The 19,640-nt window shown below is 36.6% G+C and overlaps 1 protein-coding gene across 1 annotated transcript in view; it reads right to left on the bottom strand.

Annotated features, from left to right (window-relative positions):
- Positions 1-15,878: 15,878 nt before the first annotated feature.
- The window catches only part of LOC5570297 (segment polarity protein dishevelled), a 50,427-nt gene continuing 46,665 nt past the window's right edge, over positions 15,879-19,640 (bottom strand). The window contains exon 5 of the mRNA XM_021853441.1: positions 15,879-16,972. The gene's annotated coding sequence lies outside the window, so the exon portion shown is untranslated. The remainder of the gene's footprint in view (positions 16,973-19,640) is intronic.

Genomic DNA, 19,640 nt, shown 5'->3' with positions numbered 1-19,640 from the left:
AAGCAAAACAAAATTTTGAGTGAGCATTGCTAAATATTGATTATTCATGCATATTTAGCTTTTAGTCCAATAAAATATTGTTGAATTTTCATAATTTCATGTTCAATCAAAAATAAAGTTGTTAACAACTGTGAGGAATAATTATTGTTTGCTATATAAGGTGATGTCAAACATATTTATAGTTATTTCCAGGGATTGAATCCTGAGAAAATTGAGAGAATCTCTCACGTAACGCTCTCTGTAACTATCATAACATGCTGCACATTATGAGAGACTGTTTATCGTATACTGCTACAACTTTGATCAGATTGGGGGGATAGTAGTGCATGATAAAACCCCTCTAAACATGCTCCAAGCCTGGGGGACACTATTGCTATTGGAAGTTCGTGGATTGTTTATCGTGCCAGTAAAGGTAAACAACTATCCCCAACGGTAAACAATCGAGAAAAATGGATTTTATCATCGCTCTCTCTTTGGGGCTCTCGCTCGCTGCTTCCATTTATCAGACTTGTTACACCTTGCGATACAATGACGATCGTGGACCGCAACAGATGAGATGTTTTTCTTTGCTTGCTTTGATCGTGCTTCATACTCAAATGAGAGCGAATTCTGCAATGCCTGGTTATTTCCAAAAATAAACTATGAATATAGTTCATTTGATCAAACAAAATTTTAACAAACCATGCATTTTGTTTGTCGTTATCGTGAGATCACCTAAAATGCTTACTAGCGCCGCCTGGTGGCGAAATCTCGAAACTGTTGACTGAAATAATGTTAGCCCTTGTGCTACTGAACAACTTTGCCGAAGACGCCATCTTTGTAAGTGGTCACTGAGCTATCCGCAATACAAACATTCCATGCTCACTAGCGCCGCCTGGTGGCTTAATTTCGTATCAAAATAAACAATTCTTCCGAAGACACCAACCTTCCAAAACATAAGGATCTAGAGATATCATATGTTACAAAGTTTGCATTCTTATCCCTCAAGGTTCATATAGTGTAAGTCAGAGAAAGCCCCTACAGGCCAAGTTCTCAACTAAAAGCATGATCTTCAACTCCTAAAGGTAGATCGTACTGAGTGCTGAAACTTCGGCGAAGACTGTTCTGTGCTATCTCTTCACGCATACGAGATAACAACACCCCCAAATTGATAAAATCCCATAATCCCTGGGTCTCCTATAATGCTCTAGTGTATCGTGATAGGAATGCGTTTAATAAGAGACCCGACTGTATCTCAGCAAATATTGGAAAAATCGATGTAGAATTTTAATGATTTCAAAAGCCAAAAAAAAAATAATTTCGGGATAAGCAGCTTATTTTTAATAAATCCCCAAAAAATCTTGAAAATTTTATTTTTTTGTGTTAATAAAAGAACATGGGAGGGAACACGCAAGGGTCTGGCAATATGAAAAATGTTCACGTAGTATATATTTATCTTAAATGGATAACAAGATCACATAAAATTATTAATTATGAATTTAGTGGATTAAGTGTACTAGGGGATCCCGCACGGTATAAATTAAACGATATGGCATATTGCAAAACAAGTAAAATCAAACGAACAACTGGTGCTGCACTAAGATCAAAAGGAAAACCACTTAATACAACCAAGTATTGCTCCATAGAATGAACAACCGCGTTTGATAAAGCACCGCAATGTTGTCTATCATAAGAATGAAGTAAAAAGGAACAAAACCGTGGTAGTTACTTTCCTCTGGGGAACGCCGCGTGTCCTTCTGGGCAAATGCGCTAATAAATTTGCCTACTTCGCTTGTGTATGTTGACACACATGCCAGAATTCAAAAAAGTTCCAATAAAACTAACTTTTTCATATCCATTTATAAGTCAGTCGATACACCAGGACGTTTTTTTTGTGAGATTTTTGTGTACATGGATTTCCGTGTTGCCAAATTCAAAATCGAACAGGCACTGTACGATGAAAAGTATTCTTAGTTAACTTAGTATTCTTATGATCACTTAAGGTGGTTATAAAACGAAGCCAAACTTTGAATTTTCAAGTGCACAAGACTGGAGAATCTGACAAGAGTTCGCGTTGAAAATCAATCAAATTGCTTGCTTGCTGGTAGTGACAAATTCGCGAAGCGCTATTTGGTTCTCAAGTCTTGTGCTCTTGAAAATTTGAGGTGTGGCTTCGTTCTATAATCATCTTAAACACTTGTTATACCCAATCTCAGCAATCATTCTCCTGCTCGTTGCGTAAAAGACTATCGTGCTTATTCTGCGCGGCGTGTGAGGTGACACGTGTCGAATGAGGTGACAATTGTCGACTCGCTCCCATTTGATTAACATTAGTCGTCTCACGTCACTCGCGGTGAGAGCGACTTTTCTCGACTCACACGCCGCGCAGAATAAGCACATATGTTGGCATTATACCGGGCAAACGCTTGCTGTCCGAACTCGCTGTCGCTCGTCGGACCTAAAAATGGAAAAACATCCTCTGCTTGCATTATACCGGGCAAACGCCTGGATTTGCTATTTGCATGGCACCGAATAGATTCTATACACAACCTTCCGATATTGGAGACTTCGGCGGCCTTTTGCCGCCTCATTTCGCTTCGCCGCATGGAGAATAGCGCACTGGTTACTTGGGTTTATTCTACGACTGGCGTGAGGTGACAAATGTCGGTCTCGTATAGCGAGGTGACAATTCTCGACTCGAGTGAAGTGACTCTCCATTTGATTTGCACGGCGAGTCACTTCACTCGAGTCGAGAATTGTCACCTCGCTATACGACACCGACATTTGTCACCTCACGCCAGTCGTAGAATAAACCCAACTGACATGATTGCATTTAACAAAGCATGGACTTGTTCTTTTCATATTCAAGCTTTATTCTTTAGGTTTGTAACTCTAATTCGGCCTTCTGTGATTCGGCTTTTTGTGATTCGGCCTTTTATGATTCGGCCTTTTGTGATTCGACCTTTTGTGATTCGGCCTTTTGTGATTCGGCCTTTTGTGATTCAGCCTTCTGTGATTCGGCCTTCTGTGATTCAGCCTTCTGTGCATTCGGCCTTTTGTGATTCGGCCTTCTGTGCATTCGGCCTTTTGTGGTAGGCTAGAATGTATTCGGCCTTTTGTAATTCGGCCTTCTATGATAATCCCATTTCTATAGTGTACACATTCAATGATGTTCAAATTTACAGAATTCGAGGCATTTCCAGATCGTGTCCGGTATTGGGTGCCACCTTTCAAGATCGATCAATTTGGTACATCATCAAAACACAATGTCAAAATTCATATTTATATTTTCAAATTTATTTTTGTACACTATAAAAATGATAATATTTATCATAAATGGGTAACACGAGCCCATAAAATCAATATTTTTCGAATTATGAATTTAGTGGCTTAAGTGTCCGGTACTGGGGGATCTCCCCCTACTCAGAAGAGGCTTCAATAAATATTGAAAATAGATAGGGATGCTCAAAAATAAAAATTAGAAAAATAAAAAAAATAAAATTCATAAATTTGCGAATAAAAATTTAATCCTTGTCCAAAAAGTGTTTAGATCGAGTTTAGATAGCAAAATAAATATACTTAGATCAAAAATAAAAACTTGGGTACTAAAAGGTTAAGAAAATAGTGATATTTTGGTTCTTGAGACAAAACCGTGTTCTGCAGTGTAATCTATCATAGCTGATTTAAGATCTTATGATTCTGTAAATTTCCTAAATTTTTATCTAGTAGGTCTGATTACAATTACTTTAAGGAATCGTGGAGTACAAATTAGACAAGAAAGGCATTCGAGAATGAAGAATATGAAACGTTTATTTCATTAATTAAGTTAACATCTAAACAGATAATACTGAATCAACAATTTCACGTCATAATACTCGGTTCGTGGCCGTATCTCTCCATCATCGGTTCTACCCCACGCTCGCCAAATCAATACGCACTTGATCCGCCCACCTAGCTCGCTGAGCTCCACGCCTTCTTGTACCAACCGGATCCGAAGCGAACAACATGGTGTCCAGCAGGGTTGCTGTCCGGCATTCTTGCAATATGCCCTGCCCATCGTTTCCTTCAGCTTTGGCCATCTTCTGGATACTGGGTTCGCCGTAGTTGGACGAACTCGTGGTGCATCCTTCGCCGCCACACACTGTTTTCCTGCACATACCGCCAAAGATCGTCCTAAGTGCCCGAAGTTCGAAGACTCCAAGTGCTTGCAAGTCCTCCTCGAGCACCGTCCACGTTTCATGCCCGTAGAGGACTATCGGCCTTATGAGCGTTTTGTACATAGTATATTTGGTGCGGGTGTGAATCTTTTTTGACCGCAGCTTCTTGTGGAGGCCATAGAAGGCCCGACTTCCACTGATTATGCACCTCCGTATTTCACGGCTAACGTTATTGTCAGCCATCAGCAAGGATCATGGGTAGACGAATTCGTCGACCATCAAGAACGTATCGTCGTCTATCGTAACACTGATACCTAGGCGAACCCTGTCGTGTTTTGCCCTACCAGCTAACATGTACTTTGTCTTGGTCGCATTCACCATCAGTCCAACTTTCGCTGCTTCGCGTTTCAGGTGGGTATGCAGGTCTGCCACCTTTTCAAATGTTCGGCCGACAATGTCCATATCATCCGCGAAGCAAACAAATTGACTGGATCTCGTAAATATCGCACCCCGGCTGTTCAGCCCGACTCTCCGCATAACACCTTCTAACGCAATATTGAACAACAGGCATGAAAGTCCATCACCCTGTCGTAGTCCTCGGCGGTATCCAAACGAACTGGAATGTTCGCCTGGAACCTTCACACAATTTTGCACATCTTCCATCGTCACCCTTATCAGTCTCGTGAGCTTCCCAGGAAAGCTGTTTTCGTCCATGATTTTCCATAGCTCTACGATATCGATACTATCGTATGCCGCCTTGAAATCGATGAAAAGGTGATGCGTTGGATGCGTACAGTAAAGATCTGGTCCGTTGCCGAACGGCCGTCAACGCAGCCGGCTTGATAACTTCCCTCGAACTCGTTTACTACAGGTGAAAGACGCCGGAAGATGATCTTGGATAATACTTTGTAGGCCGCATTCCGAATGGTGATCGCTCGAAAGTTCTCACAATCTAACATGTCGCCTTTCTTGTAGATGGGGCATATTAACCCTTCCTTCACTCCTCCTATGTTTCCCAGATTGTGCCTATCAGCCGGTGTAGACAAATGGCCAGCCTCTCCGGGAACAATTATTCATGAGTTCAGTTCCGATACCATCCTTACCAGCAGCTTTATTGTTCTTGAGCTGGTGAATGGCATCCTGAACCTCGCTTAAAGTGGGGGCAGATTGGTGTCCATCGCCCGCAGTACTGACTGTGTTCCCAGCGCCATTCAGGTGTTCGTCGAAGTGCTGCTTTTACCCTTCGATTACCTCACGCTTGTCCGTCAAGATGCTCCCATCCTTATCCCTGCAAATCTCGACTCGCGGGCAGCGTTTTTTCTCCCGAAAAAGGCGGGTCTGCTGTTGTCGTTTCCGTCTATAACGCTCCACGTTCAGCCGGGTCCCTTGTCGCAGCATGACCGTCCGCATTCTTCTCCTTCAGAAGATGCCTACACTCCTTGTCGAATCAATTGTTCCGTCCCACGTACCCGACGTTACTCTCGTTGATGGCTGCTTTCACCGTTCTCCAGCAGCCCTCAAGAGGGCCTTCATCCAGCTTACCCTCTTCCGGTAATGCAGCCTCGAGGTGCTGCGCGTATGCAATTGCGACATCCGGTTGCTTAAGCCGGTGTAGGTCATACCGAGGCGGCCGTAGGTACCGAACGTTGTTAACGACGGAGAGTTTTGGGCGCCGTTTAACCATCACCAGATAGTACTTAGAGTCGATGTTAGCGCCACGATAGGTCCTGACGTCAGTGATGTCGGAGAAGTGCCGTCCATCAATCAGAGCTCCATTGTTTCTATTCGCCTCATTTCATAGTAAACAAAATATTGGAATTTAACGGAATGTACCGTTTTGACTCAAATTCCGAACGATACTTGCAAAAAATTCAATTTCTTCGCAAAGTCAAACTGTTAGCTGTTGGGTGTGCTGATAAAATAGTTTCTTTAAACTTATTTGGTATTGTTTTTACGTAAAAGGATATAAGTGGAATTTCACATTATTTTTTTTATTTTCGTTAAGTGAAGTGAAGTGTATATATTCAATTATTTTTTTTACTTTGATATTATCACAGAATGAAAAATCCATGTAAATTTCAGCGTTAAATAAAGGGAATGCCGGATTTGTCGCAAATTTACATGATACATCGTGTAAAATTATATCAACATCATGTAAATTTGTGCAAATTGTCGCGTAATCAGTAAAAATCCATGCTGGATTACACGATGTATAGCGGAAACTTACATGATGTTATTGTAATTTTACAAGATGTGATGTTTAAATTTGCGACAAATCTGGTATTCCCTTCATGTGCATGATTGTAAGCTGAAATTTACAAGAATATTTCTTTCTGTGATCAATTACATTTCGTCCCCTTAATGCTACAACTAGATAAATCGCAATTTCAATTATTAGAAATCAATGCTGTCTGGGTGTCAACGTGTCTGGGTTCGATTCCCGTTCGGTCCAGGATCTTTTAGTAATAGAAATTTCCTTGATTTCCCTGGGCATAGAGTATAATCGTACTTGCTATACGATACGCGAATGCGAAAATGGCAACTTTGGCAAAGAAAGCTCTCAGTTAATAACTGTGGAAATGCTCATAAGAACACTAAGCTGAGAAGCAGGCTTTGTCCCAGTGAGGACGTTAATGCCAAAAAGAAGAAGCAAAAAAGAAGGCGCGTCATTCAAAGTAATGCGCATTTCGTTCACCACTGGACTATCGCACAAGTTTTTACAACGCTAATAAAAGTACGCGATTGCATCAAATCGAGTTGGTGTCTTCAGTGGGCTTATTCATCCAATCCGAAGAATAAGTGCTCTTAAAACACCAACATGACTCGATGCAATCCCGTACTTTGACATCGCATTATTCACATATTTCATAACGCCAGAAATGGTCATTTTTGACACCCATCCACCCGCTCGAAACGCATTTTATATGAATATTTTTTGAATTTGGTATGAACTGTAACATCTTGAGGACACTCACCCACCCCCTTCAGCGTTATAAAATTTGTGAATGAGCCCAATAAACAAAGTAAAAGATTACTTTGGCTTTTGGCAACTTGGATTTCTCTGCTCAATAACGGGTTATCAAAAAAAACTACCTTTTTTGTGCTAGTTCAGGATTAAAATTGTTATCTCTAATAATACATTTTACATACAAAGGTATCGACCGTAATAATTTTTATTTTGAACTTATTTATCGGCATATCGGTCTATTTTGCTCGAAGTAAGAGGGAGCATGGAGAAGAAAGCAATGAATACTAGATGGATAGGTACCGTAAGGGAACGGCGAGAGAAATTGGATTAGCACGGTGCTCCCCTGACCGTTATTATCAGAAAAAAATCTCCATCAAATCTGTGCTCACCAGTCGATTTCTATAGCTAAGCTGCATGTCTGGGCAAAATTTTAAAAAAATCGTAGGGCCCGTTTTGAAGTTACGCCCTTTTGAATGTGTAAGTCCACTAATTCTAAAGAAATCTGAGATATTCAAACGAGTTTTCATTGGCCGTGGTTATCAGGATAGATATAACATTAAAATTTGAACCAAAGTTGGATTATATAGTTATTTGTAAGTTCTGGGAAGAGTTTTGAATGAGAAGATAGACGAAATTTGGAGTTATGTCCTTTCGGAAGCGTAACCATTGAAAACACTTATTTCCAATAGTTTAATTAGGCATTCTTATACTTTTGAGCATATTCAAATATTTTCAATGGCACATTGCACTTATATGCCGCCAAAGTATTTCACAATTAACTGATTTTCCATAGGCTCAAGTGTTTTAAGGCAATAAGGAGCTAATTTCATTATGTAAATAAATTAGTTCTTGTAGTACAATATTCTGGCTAGCTTGGTGAACCCATGTACTCAAGATTCAGTTTATTTTACATGCAATTATTGTTATCTGTTGTACATCGAAGCGAAGTATACGTCAAGGAATGCTTTACGAGTTAAGTTTTTTTAGCAGTGTATGGAATTATGGAATTAAATTAAAAACGGAATTATGGAATTAAATTAAAAACGCGATACAAAATGGAAGAAAACAATGCAAAGTTTAGAATATCCGTTGTTATTTTGTTTAATGTTGAACTCCATTAAATGTAGCATTTACACAGCTTAATTCTATATGTTTGTCTTTGCAATTTGGTAAACTTTGTAAGGCTCTAAAAGTATGATTTTTTTACGTCACAAGCACAGTCTGCGATCGAAAACAAATAAGTTTACATGGAAAACTTCAGATTGTGTAGGATTGAAACCAGATTTTGGTATGTAGTCCAGCAGGTTATCAACAGGGCCACAGAACAATTTACGATTTATCGGTAATCAAAACTGTAATTTACGTGAAATACATGAACAACTCTGTTTTTACCATATTTATATATCGAATACCCGAAGACCATCTCTGCTAGTTCCAGTTTTTAGAATTGCATTACTTCAAATTCCATTATCACGGGACAATGTCAAGGTACCATTTTTGCGTACATCGTGTGGCAGGTACGAACATACTCTATGCCCAGGGAAGTCAAGGAAATTGTTATTACGAAAAGATCCTGGACCGACCAAGAATTGAACCCAATCACTCGTTTACCGAAATGAAATTCCCTGATATTTCCAGGTTTTACCAAATAATTCCAGGTTCGAGAAATACTTTAATTTTATGTGGCGTAAACAAACTAAAAGTGTTTTAGTTTTAATAGTTATTTAAACACTTCTAGACATTTTTTTAAAGCATGCTGAAGCTATTCCAATATGAAGGTGCTAACAATGCCAAAGCTTAAGTTTTATTCAAATAAGAGGCCGTCCATAAATGACGTAGCATTTTTTCACTGATTTTTACACCCCCCTCCCCCTCGTAGCATTTTGCCACAAATGCTGATACTCCCCCTTGGAAAATACGTAGCATATCAAACACCCCACCCCTATCATTTTTTATTTGTTTTCCTTAGCAATTGGGTAAAAAAAAAATTAGAATTCAGGAGTTCAGCACAAAGTTTGATATATTAATTACTCACTGAAACGTAACGATAATCTAATGAATACAAGTTTGAAATGCAGTAGGGCTCAAAAGTAATTTGGAGAACAGCTTTGAATAAACTTTTTCCTGTTTGAGTTGTTGGCTAAATTGTATTACTTGATGATGTTATCATGAAAAACAAGTTTACAGCTGAAAATATAGAAAAAAAGGAAAAATGTTCAATTGGATTGATTAATTTCACAGTAACGAGTTGGAGTACAATAGATTTTATTATATGTTGAAAAGAAATTTCGTTGTATTAGAGTATTGTTTTCTAATTATTCGTTGTTAAAAAATAGATTTCAATGAAAATGATCAACAATATAGCTTAATTTGAAATGGATATTCGTCATTATTATCCAAATTCAAATCCATTTAGCAATCAGTGGCCAGATGAAGAAAAGATTACACTAGTAATATTTAGAATGTTAGAACAACCTTAGCGATTATCATACAAATTATTCATCTTTATTATTATTTCAGTTTAACTTCATTATCGTTTCCCATACTGAAATAATCTTACACAACCTACAACGAAACAACTATCGTAAAGTGCAGTAATTCAGCGCAGGTAAGGAATAAAACTTCAAATGGCTTATTAAAAATTAGTATTGCATCAACAAAAAAGTTTTATGAGTGGATCGCTAGCAAATCTGTTTTAGATAATCTGAAAAATATGAACTAAACTATATTCATAATTTACAATAGAGATTTTTTTTTTGAAATAAACTCGTTGAAATTGCCTAATTCCGCGCATTTTTTAAACGCCTTTCCAAATTTCGCGCACTCGCGAAACAATCAAATTAACATAAATTTTAATGTAAGGAGGAATTCATTCATTACGTAACGCTGAAATTGAACATTTTCAACCCTCCGCCCCCTCCATAACACTTTTTGTATGAAAAAAGTAAAGTTTTGTATGAGCCGTTTTTATAATTTTTCTACGTTTTTTTATTTTTTTGGCTATCACATGAAAGAAAGATAACATTCGTTATAGTATTTTCATTACCGTGGCATTGGTACGTGTGTATTTCGTATAGGGGAAAGTGGGGCAGTTTGGCTACCTTAGGAAAAGTCGATAGAAGTGCAAAACATATTATGGAATTTTTGGATCTTTGTATAATTTCCAACAAATTTTAGATCAATACACTAGATCCGCACGATTTCCGTTGTCTTAGAAAGTTCACGAATGAATTTTCTAGATTTGACATTTTTCGTGTCTATCTTTATCGATTGGGTGATATGAGCACCCTATTTTAGGTTGTGAAATTATCTCATACAATCTAATAAATAAATTATTTTATTCACTAATCTTGAAAGTTTTTAGAATTTAGAAACTTTCTGTACAAAAAGATTAAATTTTAAAAAACATTGTGACAGTCAAACATCAACATTCTAATTGGATGGAATTTGTAAGAGCCATTCGGGGCAATATGTGCAGTTATTTAGAATATAATCTATTCCTTTTTCTTTGAGTTCAGAATACTCACTATTAACATGCCTATTGCTTCATTTCCATGTCAGCTTTGGGGGTTGCATGTTATTTCAGAAGAAATTTATGCAGTTTTCAAGGGGTACTCATTCCACCCCATTCGCGAAGCCGCCCCAACTACCCTTATATTTGTATTCTCTTCATACAATACAAGGTCCAGTTCGCATTATTGCTTGGAGTCGATATGTTTTAAACAATTCAATTACTGATAGCCACTAATGCCACGGGTAACTGAAACTTAAATTTCTTACGTCACACAACATATGGCTATTTTCATTCCCTCTCCCCTCGCATACTTTTTGTATCGAGGCTTCGTAAATTATGTATGGATCGTCACGTTTCCGTAAATCATTCCCCGAGAGTGTGTCGTAATTTATAGAAGACCCCTAGGGATTGTATAATATAAATAAGAATCGCAATCAAGTGAACATTGGCAATGTTATTTGTGGTTCACAATGTTAAGTAAATTTCGTATCTACAGATGCATAGAATAATCCTTTGGGGCTGTCCATAAACCACGTGGGTTTTTTTTTTTTGATTTTCAGAACTACCCTCCTCTCCCCTTGTGGTCTATTGTTCACACAACAATTTTGATTTTTTTTTTGGACCTTGGTGTTTGGATAATTTTTTTCCTCCCACTATGAATGAACAGTGGTTTCTGAACGGCCGCTAAATTCCCTGTAAAAGTGGGCTTTCCTGATATTCCGCTTGCACACGAAACGTATTTATGCATGAAGATACTTTCTCAGAGAAATAGTTACATGTGAAGACGAAGTTAGCATGTTTTACTTGTTTATTGTTCTGCGAAGAACAGTGCGCGGAATTAGGGAATTATGAAAAAAGACGTGTCCTAATTCCGCGCAATACTTTTTGGGATAAAACTCAATTATTATGCTAATATTTGATAAGATTTTATAGAAGCATCATGAAACAAAGTAGTTCCAAAGAATATTGCATAAAACAATAAATATTTTCAATAAAGAAATCGCGTTTGTTTGTGTCCTACAGTCATAGCACGGACGCTAAGGAAATTGAAAAAATTGCGTCAACTTAGACGGGCCTCCACTAATTATTTTTTTACGCCGTAAAAATGCCTTATTTACTTTTATTTGTGATTCAAACTTATTCTAAATCATAGTAGCATCAAATGGCATTAAAAGCTGCTGCAATATTGATGTGTAGTCCCATATATAAATAATTTTGTATGACATGCGCGGAATTAGGCAATGCGCTGAATTAGGGCACTTTACGGTAAATACTAAAAATAATCTTTCTTCAAATTACCGAGCTCTTAAGAAAATTGAATGATAGAACAATTTCGATCACACTTGAATCTGTTGTCCAGGCTTTTCCATCAACTTGTATTCAGGCTATTCCATCAAGAGCATTGATATATCAAAACAAATAGATGAGTTGATTTGGTGATCTTCTGAAACATTGAAAGCATAATTCACGGAATAAATATCTTGTTTTAATGTAATGATTGCCAAAACGAACATATGTTTTTTTTAAGAAATAAGCTCTAACAGAAAATATGAATAAAATTAAAACAATGTTTTCCAAGTCGTTAAAGCATTGATTTTTAATTAATTTATTAAACTTTTAATTTGTTTATTTATAAATTATTTTTTGAAGACATGAATAGAATATTTACATAATTATTTTAAGGATTTTAAATAATTTAAATTAATTTTTTTTTAGATTTTTTTCAATTTTGTCCTATGAATTTTATAACTCTACTTTATTTGTCCTATGAATGTCCTATGAATTTTATAACCCTACTTTATAAGTCAAACAAAGAAAGAAGTTTGATAAAAAATAATTGCATGCCATGTTTTTCTGCTCCCTTCATTTTACCGACGTGATTCAAAATGCTACGTCCACTAGCTAGGACCCCTCCCTCCCCCTCGTCTCACATTGTCACAAATTCGTGATAGAGATTATTCGTGATTTAGATAAATTATCAATTCTTGATCACTTTTTCAAATCGACGTAAGTAACCTTCATACGGTTTTGAGAAAGTTAATTAAGGAGAATCACAACCTTTCTTCTAAAACTGTTTTAAAATGAATCCCCTTTTTAACATTTTTTTTTTACCGTGTGTATCGCTTAAATTTTGCATGCAATCAGCTCGCGGTAAAACACTAGGTAGTTCCTATCATTTCCCACAAAAATTGTATGACAAAATGATAAGCCGTTTCAATCAGTTACTTACGACGTTTTTGTACCAGTGTAAAACCGACTCAAGTAGTGTTTAGTTTTGATTCGTGGTTAAGCCATTTTGTCTCCCAAAAAACGGAGCGGCGAAAGTAGTAGTTAGATTGTGAAAGTGGAGAATCTTACTTCGTCGTTTTGTAAATCAGGAAATTAAACGTTCTAAAAGTGAAAAATCGAGTTGGTTTAGAGCGGAACGTGTAGAATAGGCCGTCCCTTATTTTTCGAAAATGCGAAATGTTATAAGTTCGTCATTGTTAAGTTTTGGGTTTTTGGTGAGAAAAAAACAGGTAAAAATGTGAAATCCGTATGTGGTCGCTAAGTGGTCCCCCAACGGCCCTGAAGGTATTAAGAGTAAATGGCCCCGTGCGCAAAATCAAGCTCGCTGCTCTAGTGCACGCAGCATGAGTACGAACAGACTTCAAATTTTTACCAGATTTTTTTCTTACCAAAACGAGCACTTTACAATGACGAACTTATAACATTTCGCTTTTTCGAAAAATAAGGGACGGCCTACTGTAGAATTTCGTCTGCGAAACACGTAGGATTGATAAAGTAAGTTTGTTAATTTTTCTGACTTGAGTCTGTTTGAATAAGTCTTCGAGAATTGTTGAATTTCATTCGAAAACGTTCAAAACGTGGTGTCTGAGTGTCTTGAAAATAGGAAATGTAGAAACCTCTTTTCTGAAAAAAGAGACTAAGGGCCAATTTCTTCACCACCGCTTAGGCCTTAAACCTAGTTTAACTATATGGGTAAGCGTGGTTTACCGCTTAAGCCATGGTGAAGAAATCGGCCCTAAATAGGAACCAAGAGTAAAAAGTGTGATCAAGCCAGACGTTTCTCTGAGAATATTTCTAAAACTTGTTCCGGCAATTTTTCGTGAAATTACAACAAATAATTTCTTCATGTTAGATGGATGGACAGATATCTTTACATAAGAGATTTTCATTTTTCTTCAGATATTCATTCAATGATTATTTCCCATGAAAACTCTTCAAGAATTTTCATAGGAAATCCTCCAAAAATTTAGTTTTTCTCAAAATGAAACCAGCATTTTTCCAAAAAATGCCACAAAAATACTTCAGGACTTCCACCAAGAATTGCTTCATATATTATTTCAGATATTTTTCAAGAAATCCCTTAGTCCTCTAGGACATTCGATCCTTCAATCCTGTTCAAAACATGTTGGAATATACATCCAGCAACTTTTCTAGATGTCTCCAAGGATTTCTCAGGATTTCCAACTAGATTGTCTTTAAGATTTTAACTATAAATTACTCTAAGGATACCTTCTGGAATTGCTCCAGAGATTGCACCTAAGAGTTCTTTGGGAATTCCTCCAATAATTCTAAAAGATATCTCAAGAAAGATTTCAAATTTTCATTCAAGCATTCTTCCAAGAGTTTTTCATGCGTTTCTCCAAGGAAATGCGAATCAAAATTTTCTAGAAAACTAAGAATTTAAAAAAATCGATTTCCTAAAGCAAATCTTAAGGTAGCTTCTGTTAAAACTTGTGTATGATCTTAAGTCACCATTGATGAATAAGGATTACTAAAAGGGCTCACTCTTGAAGAAGTTTTAGAAGATTTTCAAGATTGTTGATCAAGATAATTAGAAAAAAAAAATGAGTCTCTGAATATCTCGCAGGTTTTTTTGTGAAGGAACTCTTGGACGAAATCTAAAAAAAATAGTGTAGGAATGATCGTCTTTGGAAAATTGTTCGAAGTAATCTCTGGTAGTAATTATTGGAGCTAGTAACGTTGAGGTGCTCATGGATTTCCTGAAACAAATTCTGTACTGTAAGCATACTTAGAAAAACTACTGAAAGAATTCGTAGATGATTTTTTTAAAGAATTTCTGGAGAAAACCCTTTTTACATTCGTGGTAGTATTCCAAATAAAACATCTGGAGAAACCTACATAAAAATGGTTTTTAAAAAAGAAACTTGCTACCAGTCCTAGATATATTATTCTTGCACCGAATAAGTATAGAGATATTTAAAACATCAATTATGTTATGGTAAGTCGATAAAATTTCATACTCGGAAGGATCCTCACTGAACAGCTGAAATAGCGGCGCAGCCCAATTTTTTTCTCGATTGAAGAGAATTTTCTAGGAAATAATGGTAGCTCTGGGTTTTGACAGTAGAAATAATAAACCATAGAAGAATAATGTCGCTGGTGTTCCCTTTGTTCTCGCTTATCCTTCTTGTATGGTTTATTGCTCCTATTGTTTTGACACAAAAATCCTTTGTCGTTAATGTATTTTATCACGAATTACTCCCTCAAAATAATTTCCCTGACACTTTTTTATATTAAATTTAGGGGAGGGATTATTAAAGTATGTTTAAAACTACAAATTGAACTTTAACACTTCACTTTTTGCAAAAAAATACTGTCGTGCACTCGACACTGAAGAAGTCTGTAAGTCGCAGACGAAATAGGCCTATCTGTCAAGATAAGCAACACATATTAGAGTTTAAAGATATTTGCTCGCCTTACAAGTGATTTTAGTATTTTATTTTTTTTTGCAAAAAGTGAAGTGTTAAAGTTTAATTTGTAGTTTTTTTTTTATAGTTTCCCTGATTGTGATCGTAATTCCCTGATAATTCCTGTTTTTTCAGGTAGTAGACACCCTGTATACATACACCTATTAGGAGATATAAAGGTTTAGCCTATCATTGTCTTGTGACGTTGCTCTTCCTACCTGAATACCTAGATAATCACCGCGTAGCATCACATTGTGAAGCGTATTGTGGAGCTCCATCTTCGTCGGCCTTGGATGATACTTATCCAGTTGTCCCGACCTTTGAGGAGTCGCAGCCAATTCATTTATGGTCTTCCACGATATCGCCGAGCTCTACCCGTTTCCTTGCATTAGAATATTGCCAATATGTCTAGCGTTTCTTGTAGCGTTTGAACAATACTTCACGTCAGCGGCCAGATGCCTTACTGACCAGTGTTTGATTTGATTCACTCTCGCACAACAAAAAGGAATTTCGGATAAATCACAAGCAACGCCATTGCATCATTACTTTCACGATTCTCTTTATTTAAATTACTTCCAGCTTTCGAATTCACATCATCTACTAATAATCCTTTTAATCATTTTTCTTTGTATAGCAAATACACATTGTTCAGTTTCCAATTTCGTTTGTTCCATTTCCTGTTCACGGTTTGTCGTACTTCTTTTTTTTTTCATTTCGTTCAATTGATTTCTGCCTTCTGTACTGCTTGTAGTCTTATTTTCCTTTCCGCTTTCGTATAAATTCGTTTTTGTAAGCCAACCATACGCTAGCTTTCTAATATTTTCACGGTTTTGCCTTACCATTCCCTTACGCTTCTGCACTCTACTAATGCTAATTCGATAAAAACGAAACGTCAACGAAACGAACTTGAAAACAAATAAATCTGTATAGTTTTTCCTGTATTTTGATTACGTCATATTCCGTAAGATTATTACCTCGTTAAAAAAGCTGGCCGCGGCGCTTGGAACAAAAGCATTCCAAAACAAGTGTATTGAGGAGTCCTCTAGCCGCCCGAATTTCGTCGTTTTAATACTTTTCTGTTATTGTTTGTTTGCGTTTTTTTTCGCGTCTACCGCTGCTTCTGCCTTAGTTCACAATCCGATTTCCTTTGCATAAATAGCTAATTTAAAATGAAGAAAACACATTTACAATGGTTCCGCTAAAACAAATAGATATAATTCTCGTATAGGATTCTCCGAAGCTTGACGCACTTATACACATTAAATATATTTATGTTATTTCGAAGTGATTTGTTCAGTTTAGCGCAAATGGTGTGGAGATATAACATAAATTCTAATATGTTCATTTTGCGTTTAAAATAAAAATATTTCCAGGAAACTAAAATAGACTCTTTTTTTCGTTTACTATCATTCCATTAAAAAAAAAAACTCTAATTTATCTGCTGTCTAGTTGATTAAGCCAGATTGGCTCGATTTGTGTTTGATTCGGTTTAGTTTAGTGGCTACTTTTATTCACCGGGGCAGATGAAGCGACTCTCAGCAGAGTTCTTGCTCTTGATTCGTGTCGAACGCGTGAAACAAGTTATGTAGCAGCATTCGATGGCACTTGTTAGCCGATTGTGCAGCCGAAATAGTGCCTGTCAGTATAGTTGGAGACTTCATTTGTTTTTCACTCTTCAACAATTGAACAAACTTTGGCAGGCTCGAACCAAAACTCGAAGGGGGATGGGGGAAAACTCAAGAGGCAGAGACACATTTTTGCACAAAGAAAACTTTTCTCAGCTTTCGGTGTCGAGTTCTTTGTTTTTTCAATCTGAGACAACTTTTTGCTTCATTGCACGTTTTACCCTCTTTCGTTTGCTGATTAAAACAGAGACAGTTTTTGAGGGGTGGGCATTCATGGCCAGTTAGTTATGGCTATCAATTTGGTGAGCATTGTTCTGATTTGTTTGGCGTCCTAGTTTCGAAGAGGCTTGAAGCAAAGTCCTTCGTTTCAGTTGATGGAGGTTTGTGAGTAAAATTATCTAGGGTAAAGAACTACTTGTGCATTTCCATGATTCACTTTAGTTATCGAAAAAGAGGCCTTACTTAGCCTTGTGGTAACATCCGTGGCTACAAAGCCAAGCCATATTGAAGGTGACTGGGTTCGATTACCGGTCGGTTCAGGATATTTTCGTAATGGAAATTTCCTTGTTTTCCCTGGGTATAAAGTATCATCGTATCTGCCACACGATATACGATAACCCCTTTACACAAAAACATTCCTACTGATTCCGCAAGTAATTTCTACAGGGATTTCTGCAGATTATCTGATTGAAACACTCAGAAATAAACTAAGAATCATTACAAAGATTTTAAGAGTTGACGATAAAAGAAGACTCCTATCAAAATTCCTCTAGAGATTCTCAAAGAATTTCTTTCAGGATTTTCTATTTCTCTAGGGAAGTATGCAAGGAACGTTAGTGTAATCTCTCAAAAATTTTGCAGGATTTTGTCTAAAATTTCTCTCGAATATCTCTAGGTAATTTCTTTTAGATTATTTTCAGGAATTCATCCAAGGACTCATACAGAAAGTTATATTAAAAATCTTCAGTTTTTCAATTATTTTTTTTTATTTTCATCGATTTTTATTGGATGCTTCTAGGAACTTCTACAGCGGATTATCCATTATTGTATTCGTATAGACATATTTTCGAAGGTTTCTCCACAAATATGACGAATAATCGATCTTACGAGCATCCCAGAATTTATCTTTAAATTTACTTAACTACTTGGACACTTCCGATTTGTTTTGACATAGGATAGTTTTCTCGGCCGAATCGTCTGAAACATTGCAATAGGAAGCACTTACAATATTGGACAAATCATTCGCAACTTTTTCTATTTTCCATACAAAATTAGCAACTTTGATAGGATGGATCTCAATTGTATATGGATCAATTTAAATCAATTGTTTACATCCCAGACTTTGCTTGAATTTCAACAAATATTTTTAAATATTTTTTTCCAAACACTAAAACTAAGTTAAAACGATATTTCTTTTGAACTTGTGATTGGAAAAAAATACTGTTAAAATTTGTATTGCGTCTTACGTGCTGTGAAAATTTTATTCAAACCGGAACTTGTCATTTTGTATGGAAAATCAAAAAAGTAGCAAATGTATTGCCCAATGTTGTATATGTGACACAGTATTAGCTCAGTAACCGCTGCCGAAGTAAATCAAAAGTGGCAAGAAAAGGACCTAGCTCCATATTGCTCCAGAAATTGTGGTATATATTGTTGCGTGCAGGTATACTAGAAAATGTTTAGCACATCTCCTACAATATTTTTGAATTAGATTACCTTTAAGTTATATACACTTTTTAATACTCCATAAGTTAGCCGAACGATTTCAGCAAAAACCCCTCCCGGAATTACTTGAAGAAGATCTTCAAGTAACACTTCCATATATTAATCATTACATATTTTAGGAAACTCTCCAAAGGATGCCTGGAGCTCTTTGAAAAAATAGCCCATAATTTTCCATAAAAATTCCACTGAAGAAACCTTCAAACAAAGTGTAAGACATTCCTAAAGATTTATTTTCCAGGGATTTCCCCAAGTTATAAAAAAATTACCGAAATTTCTCTGGAATTATTTTTTGAGTCTTTTTTTTTCGGGAATTTCACAGATACAGATTCCTGGAAAAATGTATGTAAGTGTATTTGTAACTGTTAAAACTAACTTCATAGCTCCACATATTTTAAGAACTAAGCGGTTTATGTCCGGATTGTGATTCAGAAAAGTCTCAAGAGAACTGTTTCAATGAACATAGTATGATCATAGGACGTTCGAGTCCAATTGTAAAACTGTGTAAGACAATTAACGGTCATTTCAAGTGGTAACATGAGTAGCAACATCGTCGTGGCGCTGTTATCATTAAGTTCCTGTGACGATGCCATTGGTGAATATGAAGTATTTCAAGATACTGATATTCACCACTCATTGACGCAATACTCTGTTTGGCGCGATTCACAAGGTTTTTGTTCTAGCATGGACATCTGATATCTGTGGTGGGATTGAAATTACACAAATTAATATCGATTCAATTGAATTTTTAGACATGCTTGCAATCGCCATACGAAACTCGTCGTTTCTTCAGTTTGACCAGATATAATAGTTTTCCAAATAATCAGAGTACCTACCTTTTTAGTTACGAAAGTATCACAAACTTCGTTGATACGTACTCTGTAGGACCTAAAAACTTATTTCTGTTGTAAAATATGCACATAAATCGGGTCTACCCGTTGGCATACAGTCGTTTGG

The sequence above is a fragment of the Aedes aegypti genome, chromosome 3 (assembly GCF_002204515.2).
Source record: "Aedes aegypti strain LVP_AGWG chromosome 3, AaegL5.0 Primary Assembly, whole genome shotgun sequence".
Lineage (NCBI taxonomy): Eukaryota > Metazoa > Arthropoda > Insecta > Diptera > Culicidae > Aedes > Aedes aegypti.
Note: the sequence above shows the minus strand (reverse complement) of the source record. Positions and strands in the feature narration are given on the sequence as shown.